The 17,311-nt window shown below is 39.2% G+C and overlaps 1 pseudogene; it reads left to right on the top strand.

Annotated features, from left to right (window-relative positions):
- Positions 1-739: 739 nt before the first annotated feature.
- The window catches only part of LOC144454352 (myosin-7-like), a 55,710-nt pseudogene continuing 39,138 nt past the window's right edge, over positions 740-17,311 (top strand).

Here is a 17,311-nt window from a genome sequence, read left to right as displayed (position 1 = left end):
TGATTAATACCCCAGACAATCAATCAGTCAATTAACAAGCATTTAGGCATTGTGTGTAGGCACTGTGATAGACACTGGGAATATAAAAAGGGAAAAAAAAAAGAAACAATTTCTATTCTCAAGGAGTTTACATTTGACTGCAGGAAACAATATATGTTTGTATGTATGTGTGTACACAGTTATCCCTTCTACATCATTACTTTCCTCATGACAGGTCTGATATATCCTGGGTCAGCATGAAAAATTGAATGCGATTTTTTGGGGGAGTTTTGCAGAAACCACAGATGACACTCAAAGGCCAGCAGAAAAAGTTTAGAAACTCAGAAATGCATTTTATATATATGTGTGTGTGTGTGTGTGTGTGTGTGTGTGTGTGTGTATAAATTATATATTATCATATAATATCAACCTAAATTTTACAATAAGGTACTGTAAACATTCCATGAAAGAAAAAGAAAAAATTCAGACTTCTCTGGTATGGAGGGCCAAAACATTTTATTCAGATTTTCCAGGTTGGGGGTGCCATGCCCCTAAACCCTCCCCCAATGTAGAAGAGATAACTGTATATACATATATTAAAATACAAATAAAATAAATATGAAGTAGATTGGGAGGGAAGGGACTAGCAACTATAATTTGCAAAGACTTCATATAGTAAGTGGGGTTTGAGCTGAATCTTGAAGGAAGAGAAGGATTTATGAAGCAGAGGTAAGGAAAGAGTACAATCTAGACACGGAGGATGAACCAGGGCAAAGGCACAGAGAATGAAAATGGAGAGCTATATGTGAGGAATAGAGAGAAGACCAGTTTGTCTGGAGCATGGTAGGCAGGAGGAACAATATATGATGATTCTGAAAAGATTGGTGGGAACAATTATGCGGCTTTAAAAGCTTATCAGGAAAACTTATATTTGATCCTACAGGCAATAGGGAGTCACTGGAGTTTACTGAGTAGAGGAGTGACACGTTCAGAGCTGCCCTTAAGAAAAATCACTTTGGAAGTTGTATAGAGGATGAACAGGTATGGGGAGAGACTCGAGACAGGGAGACCAATTAGGAAGTCATTGCAGTCATCCAGGTGAGAGGTGAAGTGGACCAGAACTAAGACGGGTAGAGAAGAGGGGTCAGATGAGAAAGATGTAGAGATAGAAATAGGAAGGGACCATATTTGGATGTGTGGCATAAGGAAGGGTGAGGAGGTGAAGAAAATGCTGAATTAATGACTGGGGAGAGTGGAAGAATGGTGGTATCTTCAGCAAAAATGTAGAAATTTGGAATGGGAGGGATTTTAGGGGAAAGATAACGAATTTTGTTTTGGACATGTTGAGTTTGAGACATTTTTATTCAATTTTGGGTGAGAATCACTGTGGTATCTTGCTGCCCAGCCCTGTCCCTTAGCCCCAGCCTCTGCAGTGTGTCCATGCTCGTGAATCCTCCTGATACTCCATAACCCTGCTATATGTATAACATGGAGTCCTTCTCCCTTACACTGTCTCCTCCCATGTGCCTTTCTGAAGTAAAGCAATTTCTTTTTCTCTACCAGCCACTGCATAGGAGAAATGGAATCCAGTGATTGTAATTGGTGAGCAATCAGAGTGGTCTAATGTGAAGAAGGTAAAAATGCATCATTGGTGACTCAGTCAGTGACTTTACTACTGAGTCACTGTGCATACTTGGGCAAATCATTAACCACTCTAGATCTTCATTTCTTTATTGGTAATCACAGAATTACAGATGACTAGAGCAGGAAGGATCCTTAGAAATTTTTTAGTCTAAAGTCCTCATTTTACAAATAAGGAAATGGAATCTTAGAGAGGTCAAGGCCATGTGTGAGATCAAAATTCTTGACTTTTCAGGTTGTAAAGAACCTTAATAGTCAGCTTAAAAGTGGAACTTCCTGGGAGAGGGAGGTTGTGGAATGAGGCCTAGGTGGCCTGGTTTCACCCTAAAGTGTGCATGATTAATCAGGGAGAGATAGGAAAATGAGTCACATCCCACACTCCTCCACTCCTCCTACCACTGGTCTCCCATGTGGCTACCCCAGGCAGGGGCTCCAGAAGCTTCAGAACCGATGCAGATAAGTGTCTTACCCCAAGTGTCCCCACACCCTAACCCTTGTGGCTGCTCCAGGTCTTCTACTCAGTGGTGAGCAGACTCTGCACTCTGGGGCGGCTATTGGGGAGAGATCTCTCATCTTCTTTTCCCATCCTTCACCTGAAAACACAAGATAAAAAAAATGGTGAAGGAAGAGCAAGAGTGGTTGGGTTGTGCTTACATTACATTTTCCCCTCAAACCCATCATTTTTCTGTACTTTCCTATTTCTGTTGAGGGCATCACCATCCTTCAAACACCCAAGTTTACAATGTGGGTCCAATCCATTTCCTGAACAGCTGCCAATGAGATTTTCCTAAGGCACAGGTGTGACCACGCTCCTCCCACATTCGATAAACTCCAGTGGTTCTCTATTGACCCTAGGATCAAGTGTTATTTCATTTTTCATTCATCCTTTTATCATTTTGGTGTGTCATAGTATACATAATTATTGGTATAATAAATGTATATAATTTATAAATCAGTAAACATACACATATTGGTGATACACACTTGAAATGACTTTTCTTGCTGACACAGGTGCATGATCAAAAAAGTTTGGAGGTTTCTATCATCCCAGAGTGCAGAAGTCCTCTCTATGACCTATATTAACTCAAATAATGGAAAGAATCTTAATCTTGTATCCAGTTGTTCCAACTTTCTGTTGTGAGCATGGGGAAGTCAAGTAACTGTTTTGAGCCTCAGTGTCTTTATTTGTAAAATGAAGATAATAACATTTGTCCTACCTTCCTCATAGAGTTGTTATGATGAAAGTGCCTAACAAAGTTTAAAGCATTGCCTAAGTGTGAGCTGTTACTATTATCCAATTTCTTTTTGAATGTGTCCAGTGATGGGGAACTTGCTACTCGAGAAGGGTAGGCCATGACACTGTCAAACAATTCTAATTGGTAGAAATTCTTCCCCAAGTTGAGCTGAAAGTTATTCTCTATAACATCTACCCCTTGGTTCTAACTTGCCATAATAACTTTTTGAAGATTGTTGTGAGGATGAGATGATAAAAATAAGATGACACACATGAAAGTACTTTGAATAATAAGAAAATGCTGTCTTTCTGGGCCATTGGAAAGTGAATTATCTATAACATTTATTTCCAGACACAGCCTTTGTACCTATTAATTCACCCCACATTTACCAGCTTACCAAGAATTCGGCAGCAAGCCTCCACTTACTAATATTATGGCACTTATGCACATTGCCACTCAGAGGAGAAATGCCCCAATATGGTGGTTCATAGCTAGGTCTGGAATCATGGGATGTTAGAGATGGGAGGGATCCTAGGGACCTTCTAGTCCAACCCATGCATGAAGTAATTGAGACCCACAGATATTAAGTGACTTGCCTAGAGCTCCATAGTTAGAATATGACTAAAGCCATAGACTCTTAGAGCTAGAAGGCACCTTAAAGGCTATCTAGTCCAATCTTTTACCAAATGAAGGAATCTTTCCCCGACATCTTTATCAGAATTGGTACTTTGTTGTTTTAGTCATTTTTCATTTGTATCTGAGGCTTTGTGATTCATTTGGGGTTTTCTTGGGAAAGGTACTGGAGTGGTTTGCCATTTCCTTCTCCAGCTCATTTGACAGATGAGGAAACTGAGGCAAACAGGGTTGAGTGACTTTCTCAGGGTCACACAGCTAGTAGGTGTCTGAGGCCAGATTTGAACTCAGATCCTCCTGACTCCAGGCCAGTACTCCATCCTCTCTGCCACCTACCTGCCCAAAATTGCTGCTTATCTTGCTTGATTTATCTTAGGGCTAACCTGATTTTTTTCTGTCTCTTCCACATAGTACAGTGAAAAGATCACTGATTCTCGAGTCAGAGGATCTGGGTTCAAATCTCACCTCTACTACTATTACTTGTATGACCTTGGGTAAATCCCTTAACTTCCCTTCACTTGTTTCTGCATTTGTAAAACAAAGGCATTGGACTGCGCAGAATCTGAAATACCTTGCAGCTTTTGCACTACAATCCTGTGAAACAAAATTGACTTAATTAAAAGTAGGTTTTATAGTAAGAGATTAACTCCCTGTGCCCAGGGCCTTAGAGTCGATGATGTGTTGCTGACAGACAGCCTGGGCTACAGCCTTCATTATGTTTCCTGACTAAGTGAATCATGTCAGAAGTAGCAGACATATCAGCAGCAGCAGTGCCAAGCATAGCAGCAGATTTATGGATTCTGTGATAGACGGATGTTGTCTCCTAATAGTGAGTATGGTATGGGATGTGACAGAATCACATTGCTAACATCATTTCCTTGTTGACCTCGGGCATTGCCTGCATCCTGGTGTTTGAGGCCTGGGCTTCTTCTGCTTGTTTCTACAGAATAGCTTTGCCCTAGAATCCTCATCTTTGACTAGACCCAAATTGGTGCCTTAAAACACACACACACACACACACACACACACACACACACACACACACACACAGTTTTCTTGTGCCAGTTTAAGTTATTCACTGGACCTGGAAATCCTTGTCTTTTTTTTTTCAAACACTCTCTGCTTTCTTTTGAAAAGTATTAGCCAATGACTGACAAATTAATAGAGGGCAGAAAAAAAATGAGACCATAGGGTTGGAACTCAAATACAGAGTTTTCTGAGCTTATGTGTGAGACCTCTATGTCGTAAAAATAAACTGTGAATGTTGGACAATTATTTGTAAAGCCTCCTGGATTTCTTAAAACTATTTAATGGATGTTGTCCTCTTAACAGCTGTGATGCTGGTGTCTACCAATTCCTATGGCTTTTGCTTTTGTTCCCAAGGGACAGTGACTGGATTGCCCGGACAATGCTGAAGAATTGTTGGCCGCTGATGTAAGACTTCATGAGCAAAGGCTAGGTAAATGACGTGAGAAATGACAGGAGTAACCTAGGCCTCAGGAACTTCTGATAGGACCTCCAGAAGCTGTTTTCTTTCTACCTGGAATGGATTCGGTACATAAGAGGCATTCTTGTGGGATGACCTCTTCCTGCCCCTTCCCCTTCTTTTGTTCATCTTCTCCCTTTCAAAACACTTCCTCTTCAGATGCCCCAGAAACTTGCCAAATGGAAGATGAAGTTAAGAAATGAGAACATATGGGTTCATATAAATAACCGGTCTTTCTAATGTAGTAGCTTGCCTTCTGAGGTAACCAAGGGAGACCACATAATTTATCACATATATCCAGATAATTAATTATCCATTGTTTGGAGGGAGGGAGGAAAGGAGCAGGGCATTGTTTAAAGAGTCTCATCCTCTTGGTCACAAAACGAGCCAAGGCTTGTCCTTTCCTTTAGTATTGAACCTCCAAGAGGGAACATCTGAGTAAAGGTTATTAAGAGGACAGAAAATCTACAATGTGGAACAGCATTCACATGAAAAGAGCTGTCACACCACAAATCTATTGCAATCAGCCTTTTTCTAGAGCGTAGCTCTTTAGCAAAGAAGTCACAGAAACCATGAGTCACAGAGAGACGTTCTGCACAGTGGGGGTAGAGGTGTTCGCAGCCACCATTGGGCAAATGGAGAGACAGCCATCTGTTTTCTTTTTACAGCAAGCCTTGGACATTTTGGGCTTTGTTCCTGATGAAAAATATGGATCCTTCAAACTCATGGTGGGGTGGGGGGTGTCAAGCAATCATGCACTTTGGAGACTTGAAATTTAAGCAGAGATCCAGAGAAGAGCAGGCAGAGGCAGATGGCATTAAAAGTAAGAATTTCAGTAAAGCAGAAATTTAAAAAATGTTTCACTTTCCTCAAGCCCCCAACCCTACTTTGTTCCCCTCACATCCTCTACTGAGGATAAGGTAGAACTACGGGCATAAAGTAATGTGAGTAAAGTTCCCTCAGCGCCCTCCCCCCAAATAGTTCTCTGTTTTCACCAGTGGTATGCATTAAGCTCGGGGCAGCATATCTTGGAGTTAGCCTTACCATTGACCCTTCTCCTTCCTCTTCCCTAATTCATCTCCAGCTATTCTGTTCTATTCTACTCCACTCATTCATTCATTCATTCATTCATTCATTCATTCATTCATTCATTCATTCATTATTTGTTTGTCTATCCATTCACTTATTTATTTATGTAGCTATACATTCATTCATTTACTTTTTAGGTTTTATTTATTTTATTTTTAAATTATGGAATAAAACAAGCGTTTCCATAACATGGTATAACAAAAAAGATGATTGCGTATAACATTGCAAATCCATTATATACAACTTGCTATTCCTTTTCAATATGTAATAATGTTATCATATACATTTCTTTTTTTTCTCCTCCTCCCCTCATTATCTCATGCAAGTCTCTCCAGACACACTGGAATATACCTTGGTTCCTTTCCTTATCCTGTTCCCTTTGCCTAGGATGCCTCAACATCTTTCCTCCCTACATCACCCAGACCCCTGCCCTATCACAATCTTGCCCATCCTTCCAGGCACAGTGTTGAACACCTTTTCCTCCAATGAAATGATCCTCCCAGTCAGAAGTGATTCTCCTTTCCCTAAATTCTTTTAGCACTTGCTTTGTCTTATAGTACTTATCACAGATCACCTTGTACTATAATTATTTCTGAACGTGCCCCATCTCCCCTACTAGATTATAAATTCCTTGAGGGCAAGGGTTTATTTTTATTTCTCTCATAGTGCCTAGCAAAGTCTCTTTTGAAAGCATGAATGCATGAATGAATGAATGGCATTATGATACCCTACAAAGAAAATTCAAATGGAATAGTGTTGGGCTCTTTTACTAAAAGGGTCCTTCAGCTCAGCTTACAGTATTGGAATTTGTTCCTTTCTTCTGAATTACTTCATCTTGCAGAAGTGACACAGTGCTTAGCTAAGACACTAACAGGAATTAGTTTATGTGATTAGTCATTACTATAAGTAACTTGTCTGAATATGTATAGACACTGACAGGTCTTAGAAGAACAAAACTAACTTCTGAGGTCCCTCTCAGCCAAAGACCTCTTTGGGTGAATCTGCTCAATGTTCTTGAGCTGTCCTCAGCTGCCCTGGGTCTGCCACCTTCAAACTCTATTCTTCTCCTCCAGTAAAAACCTGTCTATCTTTTTGTGGTCCCTTCATCAGGTCCTTGCTCTCTGCTGAGGATCACTGGGGAACATTAGTTAATTATAGAAACTAATCTTTGCTAATGCATTGGCTTACCAATGTATCACTCTTCCCAGTTAAATTAATGCTTTTTAACTCAATGAGAAGCAAAGTCTCTTTGGAGACTTGTGAGAATTAATGTTAAATGTTGGGGATTTCTTTTTTAATCCTTCATTTTATTTTATTTTTAATTAATAAGTATTTATTTTCTTTCTTTCCCACCTCTCCCTTCCCAATTTAAGAGAAAAAAACCCAAAGTCCTTGGAATAAATTTCATAGTTAAGCAAAACAAATTTCCACCTTGTCCATGACCAAAAATACATGTCTCATTCCTCATCTTGAATCTCTCACCTCTCTTTCAGAAGGTAAGTAGTGTAACATCATCACTTTTTTTAAACCATGATTGCTTGTTGCATGGTCATAGTTCTCAAATCTATCAAAGCTATTTATCTTTAAAATGTTATTGTTATCATATGAATTTCTCTCCTGGTTATTCTCGTTTCATTTTGTATCTGCTCAGGGCATCGGATCATGTACATCTTCTCTGGTTTCTCTGAAACTATCCTTTTTCTATTTCTCAGGGCACTAGAATATATCATTACATCCTTATACCATAATTTGCCCAGCCATTCCCAAATTGATAGAACCTCCTCCCTCAGTTTCCAGTTCTTTGTCACCACAAACAAAGCTTTTATAGATATATAAGGGTCCTAGGTTTAGTAAGAGGGTCAAGTAGATTTTTGAGGAAGGTATTTTGGTTATGGGGAGGGGAGTGGGCCTTCTTATGCTGGCCCTTAAACATATCACAGAGAAGTGGAGCCAAGATGGTGGAGTACAAAAGCGCTCAGCTGAGCTCTCCCAAATCCCCCCTAAACAACTTTAAACTAATAACCTCAAATCGAATTCTGGAATGGCAGAACCAACAAACGGTCAGGTAAAACAGTTTTCTACCCCAAGACAACTTAGGAAGTTGGCAGGAAAGTCCTGTCTCACCTGATGGTGCTGGGCTCTGGTAGCACAGGCAATGTAGGCCAAGCCTTGGGGAGGAGGTGAGTCCTATGTTGGTGGCGGCAGCTTCAGGAGTTCTCAACTCACAGATGGTGGGGAGGTCAGACAGCTGGTTAAAAGGAGATTGCAGGTCACCTTTTCCCAGCACTGGATTCAGGATCCTGTTGCATTGCCCATATGCATTCCCAGGTCACAGTCCCAGAGACAAAAGGAGTGATGGCTGTTGTGACCACAAAGGGGCAGGGGCCTAGGTAGAAGTTCCAGGGCAAGGAGGAGGACTTATGGTTGCTCATAGGGCCAAGCCTTGGGGGGTGGCTGCATTGGTGGCAGCAGCTTTGAGAGCACTCAGGCCATGGACTAACAATCTCAGCTACAGGAAAGTGGAGGTCCTGGTCATAGTTCTGGGGGCAGGAGGAGTGCTAGTACTGGTTGCTACAGGAAAACAAGGTCTCTTCCTGGGTAAAGAACAGAGTATAGGCCAGGAGAGCAGTGACCACATCTATCCTTAGAGCATACCAGCTTGAAAGCATTGAAAACCTACAGATCCCCAGAGCTAGCTGTAAACATAGCAGCAGGAAAGGGACAGCTACATGCAAAGCTTCAAATAAAAACGTGAATTGGTCACAGGTCCAAAAATCATTCTTAGAAGAGCTCAAAAAGGATTTAAATATTAAAAAAAGGTGTAATGGAAAAATTGAAAAAAGAAATGAGGATGATGCAAGAAAATAGTGGGGGAAAAAGGAGTCAACAGTTTGGTAAAGGAAGCACAAAAAGAATACTGAAAAAAAATGACATCTTAAAAAACAGAATAGTCCAAATGGTACAAATGGGCCACAAATACGTGCAACAGGCCAAGAGGCACAAAAATCTACTGAAGAGAACTCCTTAGAAACAGAATTATCCAAATTGTAAATGAGGCAAAAAATCCACTGACAAGAACTTTTTAAAAAGCAGAATTGGCCAAATGGAAAGAGGTACAAAAGCTCATTGAAGAAAAGAACTCCTTAAAATTAGAATTGGGCAAATGGAAGCTAATGACTTTATTAGGCACCAAGAAACAATAAAACAAAATCAAAAGAAGAAAAAAAAAGGTAAAACATTTTATTGGAGAAACAACTGACTTGAAAAAGAGATCCAGGAGAGAGGATTTAAGAATTATTGGACTACCTGCAGGCCATGATTGAAAAAAGAGCCTAAACATCATCTTTCAAGAAATTTTCAAGGAAAACTGTCCCAATATTTAGAACCAGAGAGTAAAACAGAAATTGAAAGTATCCACCAATCATCTCCTGAAAGAGATCCCAAAATGAAAACCCCCAAGAATATTATAGCCAAATTCCAGAGCTCATAGATCAAAGAGAAAATATTGCAAGCAGCCAGAAAGAAACAGTTCAAATATTGTAAAGCCACAGTCAGGACCACACAAGATTTAGTAGCTTCCCCGTGAAAGGACCAGAAGGCTTGGAATATGGTATTTCAAAAGGCAAAGGAGCTAGGATTGCAACTAAGAATAAACTCAGCAAAACTTAGTATAATCCTTTGGGGGGGGAAATAATGGATATTTAATGAAATAGAGAACTTTCAAGAATTCCTGATGAAAAGACCAGAACTGAATAATAGAAAATTTGACTTTCAAATATAAGACTCAAGAGAAGCATAAAAAGGTAAACGTGAAAAAAAATCATAAGCAAATCAATAAGGCTAAAATGTTTATATTTCCATATAGGATGATGATAATTGTTACTCCCAAGAACTTTCTCATTATTAGGGCAATTTGAAGTAGTATATATAGACAGAGGGTGCAGGTGTGAGTTGACTGTGATGGGATGGTTTCTTAAAAAAACTGAGAGCTGAGAAAGAGGGATGCACTGGGAGAAGGGGGAACTCTATATAGAGAACTGAGTCAAATTTATAAGAACATGAGTCATTCCCCAGTGACTCGTATGATCAAAAGGCTATAAACAGGCAGTTTTCAGAAAAAGAAATCAAAGCTATTTATAGTCTTATAAAAATGCTTTAAATCACTTTTGATTAGAGAAATGCAAATTAAAACAATTTTGAGGTACCACCTCACATCTATTAGATTGGTTAATAAGATAGAAAGGGAAAATGACAAATATTGCAGGGGATGTGGGAAAATTGGGATGCTACTGTAGTGTTGGTGGAGTTGTGAATTGAGTTAATCATTCTGAAGAGCAATTTTGACCTATGCCCAAAAGGCTATAAAAAACTGTGTACCTTTTGACCCAGCAATACCACTAGGTCTGTACTCCAGAAAAGAAAAGCATAAAATATGTATATATGTATCTGTATAAAATATTCATATGTATATAAAATAATATATATAATATAACTAAAATTATATAATAATACATAAATAATAAAACAATATATGTATATAATAAAAATATAGGTATAAAACATTTATAGCAGCTCCCTTTGTGGTGAAAAGAATTGGAAATTGAGGGGATGCCCATCAGCTGAATAATGACTGAACAAGTTGTGATATGATTGTAATGGAACACTATTATGCTATAAGAAATGATGAGCAGGATGCTTTCAGAAAAACCTGAAAAAACTTACATGAACTCATGCAAAGTGAAATAAGCAGAACCAAAACAACACTGTACACAGTTACAGCATTATTGTGTAATGATCAGCTGTGAATGACTTAACTATTCTCAATATCCAAGATAATTCTGAAGTGCATATTATGAAAAATGCTATCTACTTCCAGAGAAAGGACTGACATGCAGATTGAAGTATGCTTTTCAATTTCTTTAATATTCTTTTTCCTCTGAATTTTCTTTTTGCAATATGGCTTATATGGAAATGTTTTATGTGACTGCACATGTATAATCTATATCAAATTGCTTACCTTCTCAGTGAGGGGGGGATATAAGAGAGAGTGGGAGAGAATTTTGAATCCAAAATTTAAAAAAAATGAATGTTAAATTTTATTTACATGTAATTGGGAAAAAATAAAAATTAAAAATCACACCATAAAATGGCTATTTAATCTATCTATGCAAGAATACCAGCCATGTATAAAATATGCTGTCCTGCCTGTAGCTATCTGTTTCTTCATAGCAATACTCTGGTGTAGGCTTAGACATTTGGCTACATGTTTAAAATGTTTTAGTCTCTGCTATTTAAAATAAAAACTTATTTAATGAATGAAAATGAAATAACTCATTGCTTTGAAAATGATGACTATACATTGTAAGCCATTGAAATATATAGGAGAAAAAGCACTGACTTTGTCGTCACGGGAGATGGGTTCAAATTTTGGTCCTTCTACTTATCATTGGTGTCAACTTGGACAAATGGCTTCATTTCTGGTCCTCCAGTTTTCTCATCTGTGAATAAGAGGGGTTGCACTAGATGATGTTAAAAGTCCTCTTCATGTCTAAATCCCATCATTTCCTAGCAGCAGGAACAGTGTGTGTCCATAGGGATAAGTAGGTGCTACATTCATATGATGCTAGACTATTTGAGAGGCGGCTGTGAAGTTCCTTAATGCTTTCAGAGGCTATTTCTGGTGGTGAGTAAGGTGGAGTATTTTATAGAAAACTCAAGTTTCTTTTCTTTGTGGATAATAATAGACTCCCAGGACCATTTTCTGACACTGGGAAGGGGACAGTGAAGGCTCTGGGAGTTAAAAAACAATTCTTTGAGGCTATTACTATCCTTTTATTATCCATGTGAAGGCTTCCATACCTGATCAAACCAGGCTCCAATCTTTCCTGGACAGTCACTAGGCTATTGTTTCTTATTACTTCTCCCAAATTTCTATTCTTCTCCCAAATTCATCACACACATTTCATTTCTCCCTCTCTTCCATCTCTAAAATTCTGTGATTCTATAATTTTAACCGACTGGGTTCTCAATATGAATTAATCAGGCTTTCTTCTCTTAACAGCAGTGTCAGCAGGGATATTGAAGCACAGAATGAACATGTCTATTTTGCTTTCACTGTTCCCATTGAATTCCCCAAACAGGGTTTGGGATGTGAAAAATGCCCCTGCAATAAAATACCTTGGTCTTTATTACTACAAATAACTTGATATAAAGTAGTACGTACTCTGTTTGTATATTGATTTTTGTTAACAAGTAAATTAAACATTTCAGTCCTATAAAAAATAAAAGGATGCTGTACCTAAAACACAACAACCAATAGCTCTGTAATGTTCTTTTGTTTTTCCCTTCCTGTTTATAGTGGTTGTCCAGGAAATTTTTATTCTTAATTTTTTTTTTTTCCGGAGTAGGAAGGCTGCTTTCTTCTTGCTCTGGGCATTTTTTCTGTAGCATTTATATGTCATAAACATTCTGCTGTAGCTCTCTGGATTCATTTAGTAAGAAAGAAATAAGCTAGAGAGAGATTTCAGAAGGGTGGAATGTGAGTTTTGCTTGGCAACTGAAATGATCTACATATTGGAATATGCTCATAACTTGCTTGCCTGTGGCATGTTTTGTGGTATATTTATCTTTTAAATACCTAATGTGATGTGTGCCTATTCATTGTTTCCTACTTAGAGAACCCCACTCCCTCTTTCTCCATTTCTTCCCACCCCTACCCTTCTACTCCTGTTCCAGGGAAAATGGGAATGTCAATATATTGTTATCACAGTGGTGCAGTGCCGAAATATTCCTGTTAGACAGCAGAGGGTACTATGGGGCAAACAGAGATTCCACAGGAAGAAGGAAGACATTTTGTCCATACCGTGCAATCTTTGTGCGGGCTGCAGCTGATTGGCAATTGTTTTGAATAATGAAAACCATTGTTAACTGGGTCCTACTTCCTTGCAAGCATCTACAATTATAAACTTGTTGCTCAGAAACAACTGCACGCTCACTGTCGTATCTCCCTCCTGTAATTGTAGGGAAGAACAACGTGATTGGTTGGTATTTAATGTGAAATGGGAGGCCTCCTTGTTTTTGGATGAACATTTTTCTTTATTAGAGCAGGTTTAGCACAGTGTATCAGATCCTTTCAAGCATCCAAGAATCACGACAGTCCAAAGGATCATAGGTTTGGAACTGCATGGGAGCTTAGAGGTCATGGAGTCCAACCTCTTCATTTCATAGATAAGGAGAGGTGAAGTGATTTTCACCTAACTCGTAAGTGTCTTGAAGTAGGATTTGAATCCAGGTCTTCCTGACTCCAAGTCTAGTTTCCTTTCCACTATGCCATGTTCATAGTATCATAGACCCTGAGTTTCCAATGACATCAGAAGTCCCTCATTTTACATAGGAGGAAACTGTTGTCTTAGCTGTACATACTCTTTTATTCTGCCATTCTGAATGTGTAGATCCTCAGATATTCTATCCTTTAGGGAATGAGTGTGATTGTAGAAAGAGTCCTTGACTAGGAGTCAGAAAAACTAGGTTTCATTATAGTTCTAGAACTTTCCAGCTATGACCTTGGGCAATCCTTTCTGAGACTTGATTTTCTCAGCTGCAGAATGGGAATAATACTCTCTATCCTGCATACTTTATAGGGTTGTTTTAAGAAGAAAGTGAAGTGTTCTGAAACTTCTAAACTTCACTATGCAAATGTAAGGTTTGAGTGTTCTTTTTAAAATTAAAGCAGAGTAGAGTAATTTTTAATGGTGTTTTTTTTTCCTTTTCTATTAATGGAGCTTAACTAGGTGCTGACAAACTTGCTTACATCACAGGCATTAACTCCTCTGATGTGCTGAATACCTTAATATATCCCAGAGTCAAAGTTGGAAATGAATGTTAATATAGATCAAAATGTATAACAGGTGAGAAGATATTTCCAAATACTGGGGCAAGGTATGAGTGGATGTGTTTGACTTCTTGGAATATCAGCCATAAGAAGTGATCTAAAAAGCAATACAATATCACTGGGGCACAACACAATGTACAAGCCACCCACAGATATGTGCATACAACAGGTCTTCCTCCATGATGACTCTTTAGTTGGAAATCCATACTTCAGACAGCTTTTCTCTAGATAATCTCTTTTCTCAAGAGTGTAGAGAAACATTTCACTTGTTGGCTATCAGTTTGATGGCTACAGCTAAGAGGTTTTCAAAGCTGTTTATGGAGTGAAGGAAACTGAAAAATTGATGTAACTGAGTCTTTGAGCTGTTGAATTCTTTGTGGCAACAGAAGCACATACTATTTGGAAAATGTCTGAAATAGTGGTGTGGGTACTGAAGAGGGTAAGAAGAGAGATGGGAGAAAGAAGAAAGAGCCAGCAGGTCACCTGGTATGGGCTCACCAACCTGGTACAGGTATTGAGGTCTTGCTAAGTATCACAAAGATAACCTGTTTTAATGGTCCAAAGTTAGCTAGGTAATGTTGCCTTGTAAATGTAGCATCTGAAAAGCAGTAATAATTATAGCTAGCATTTATATGGCCCTTCAAGGTTTGCAGAGCAATGTACATATGTTACCTCATTTGATCCTCACAACAACCCTGGAAGGTAGGTACTGTTATTATCTACATTTTATAGATGAGGAAGCTGAGGCTGAGAAAGGCTGAGATGAGAAAGATCACCTAGGATTATACAGCTAGGAAGAGGCTGAGGCAAGATTTGAACTCAGGTCTCATGGACTCCAATCCATCAGTTTTACTCGGTGTGCCAGCTAGCTGCCTGAAATACCAACATAATTCAGTACCGTATGGTAGAGGGGATATCCTTGGTATATGAATATGATGCCACTAATTACCTTTACGGGCTGTGTTGGAGTTGTTTTTTGAAGGACGGAGCTGTGCTTGACCTTCTGTTCTTTCTTATCTGGTTTCCCTTGTAATGAACTCCGTGCATTTATGACAGGTTGTGACCATAGAACAGAATCTCATAGTTGTTCAGTCATGCCCTTCATGACTCTGTTTTGGGGTTTTCTTGGCAAAGATACCGGAGTGGTTTGTCATTTCTTTCTCCAGTTCATTTTGCAGATGAAGAAACTGAGGCAAACAGGGTTAAGTGGCTTTCCTAGGGTCGCACAATTCATAAATGTCTGAGGCTAGATTAGAACTGATCTGTTCTATATCCACTGCATCACCTAGCTTCTATCCTGGGCAAAGTTAACTGGCCCATAGGAGAACTGAACCTGTGACCTGTGCTTCTTAAGTACCATTCTCCAATGACTCAATTTACCTAACTCCAGATATTACTCTGTTAGCTTCAAGGAAAGATGGTGAGTGTGTGTGTGTGTGTACTGAGCCTACTACCCTTCCCCCATACGGAGTGACAAATGAGGATTCTCAATTAAGACTTTCTTTTCCTGGAAGTTTCACTAAATACACACAGACAACGGTCATTACTAAGAATAGGTATAACTTAAAAGGGGAAGATGATGTGGGAAGAAGCTAGGAAAAAAATCCTTGCAGCACGAATTCCACAAAGGAAAATTCACTTTAAAGAAACTGTAGTTGCAGCTCTGTCACTGTGTGACCTTTCGTGAGTTAATTCATCTCTTTGAGTCCCAGCATCCCCCATCTGCAAAATGGGTGATGGTAGTGTGAGAAATGAATATTTCTCTCTTATATTTAATAACTAATTATTGAATCAGGACCAAGGTTTTTTTCCATTTTTTACTAACCAGTGTGTGAAATCTCTCTTAGAGATTCATCCAGGCCAAGATCTAATCAGACAGTAAAAGAAATTCTAAGTATGGGCTAATGGATATATTCCTGTTCATCGTATTTGCTCAGACAAGTCTGGGGAAAGGTTGATTCTCCCTATTATCGAGACAGGTGATATGGAAATTGATGTACCTTTGACTGAGATTTGAGTAACCTAAGTCATGTAGCACAAGACCTTCATTTTAATATGGCCCCCACCTGTCTTTGCAGTAACCAAGATGACTGCTGCTCCTCAGGAACACCTCCTCTTTGAAGGGCATATAAACTAAGACCCCTCTGCCATTACTGGTCTTTGGTCTGAGAGAGATGGCCAAATGACCATGCTTTTATGAATAAACTGTTGACCTTATTAATAAAATGATTAAATTACCCAGAAACTATGTCTCTTCTACCTTTTAATCGTCACAATAGCACATAATTTCTCAGGCCCCCTCTACCTCTAAGATTCTATGATGGATGTTCCAACCTCATACAACCAAAAAGAGGGTTGCTTTCCTTTGACGTTTCCAGAGGTGTCACAGAAGCTTGGCAATAGCTGGCAGAAGAGGAAACAGAAAATAAAGCTCAAGGCTCAATGCTTTGGGGTTTGTTTTTTTTTAAGGAGTGATAGCATATGAACATGTGAAGGATCTGTGTTTTTTGGCAGTATGGGGAGGCTCTCCACTCATGTGTTTCATAATCTATCAATCTAGTGAAGATACTTTGCAGAGGTGCTTGAGAGGACACAGGTAATTTACCTGCCTGCCCAGGACCGCAGAACTGGTGAGTGTTCCAAGGGGAATCTGAGCCCAGGTTTTCCTGACTCTAAGCCTAGAACTCTAACCACTGCCCCACGTTGTTTTTAAAGCAATAATAATTTTTTTACCTTTACTGTATGTATATGAAACTCTACAATTTCCCTATTCTTTTTTTCACAACAGCGCTGTGAAATAGATTGTCTAAACCAGGTGTGGGGGGACCTGCAGCCTCGAGGACACATGTAGCCCTCTAGGTCCCCAAGTGCTGCCCTTTGACTGAATCCAAACAGTTGGATGGCTGGTCCAAACCATATTATTTCCATTTTACAAACTGAACTGAAGCTCAGAGAGGTGAGCACAAAGTAAGCGAATTGGTGTGGATAGGACTCTGGACTTTAAAGTTAGGGAGACCTTGGCTCTAGTACTACCTCAGGCACTTATTAATGTGATCCTGAGCAAGTCACTTAACCTCTCTGGGCCTCGGTTTCCATTTCTGCAAAATTAGGGTTATGAACTCAATGGCTTCCAACGTCCCCTCCAACACCCTAAATACGATCTTAAGAGTTAGAGCAGGATTTGAACACAGGCCTTTCCTAATTCCAGGTCAAAGAGTTCACTCCACACAACACTGCTTGATTAAGAAATGAGTCATTAGTTCCATGGAAAATGGTAATCAATATGTTGGCAGCACCATTTTTTTCTGCTTTGGCTATAGCACTATTTGTGCTATTTTGAGGTGGTGGGTTCTGTAT

This window comes from Phascolarctos cinereus, unplaced genomic scaffold (assembly GCF_003287225.1).
Source record: "Phascolarctos cinereus isolate Bilbo 61053 unplaced genomic scaffold, phaCin_HiC Scaffold_726;HRSCAF=1367, whole genome shotgun sequence".
NCBI lineage: Eukaryota > Metazoa > Chordata > Mammalia > Diprotodontia > Phascolarctidae > Phascolarctos > Phascolarctos cinereus.
This window is presented reverse-complemented; position numbering and strand designations above follow the sequence as displayed.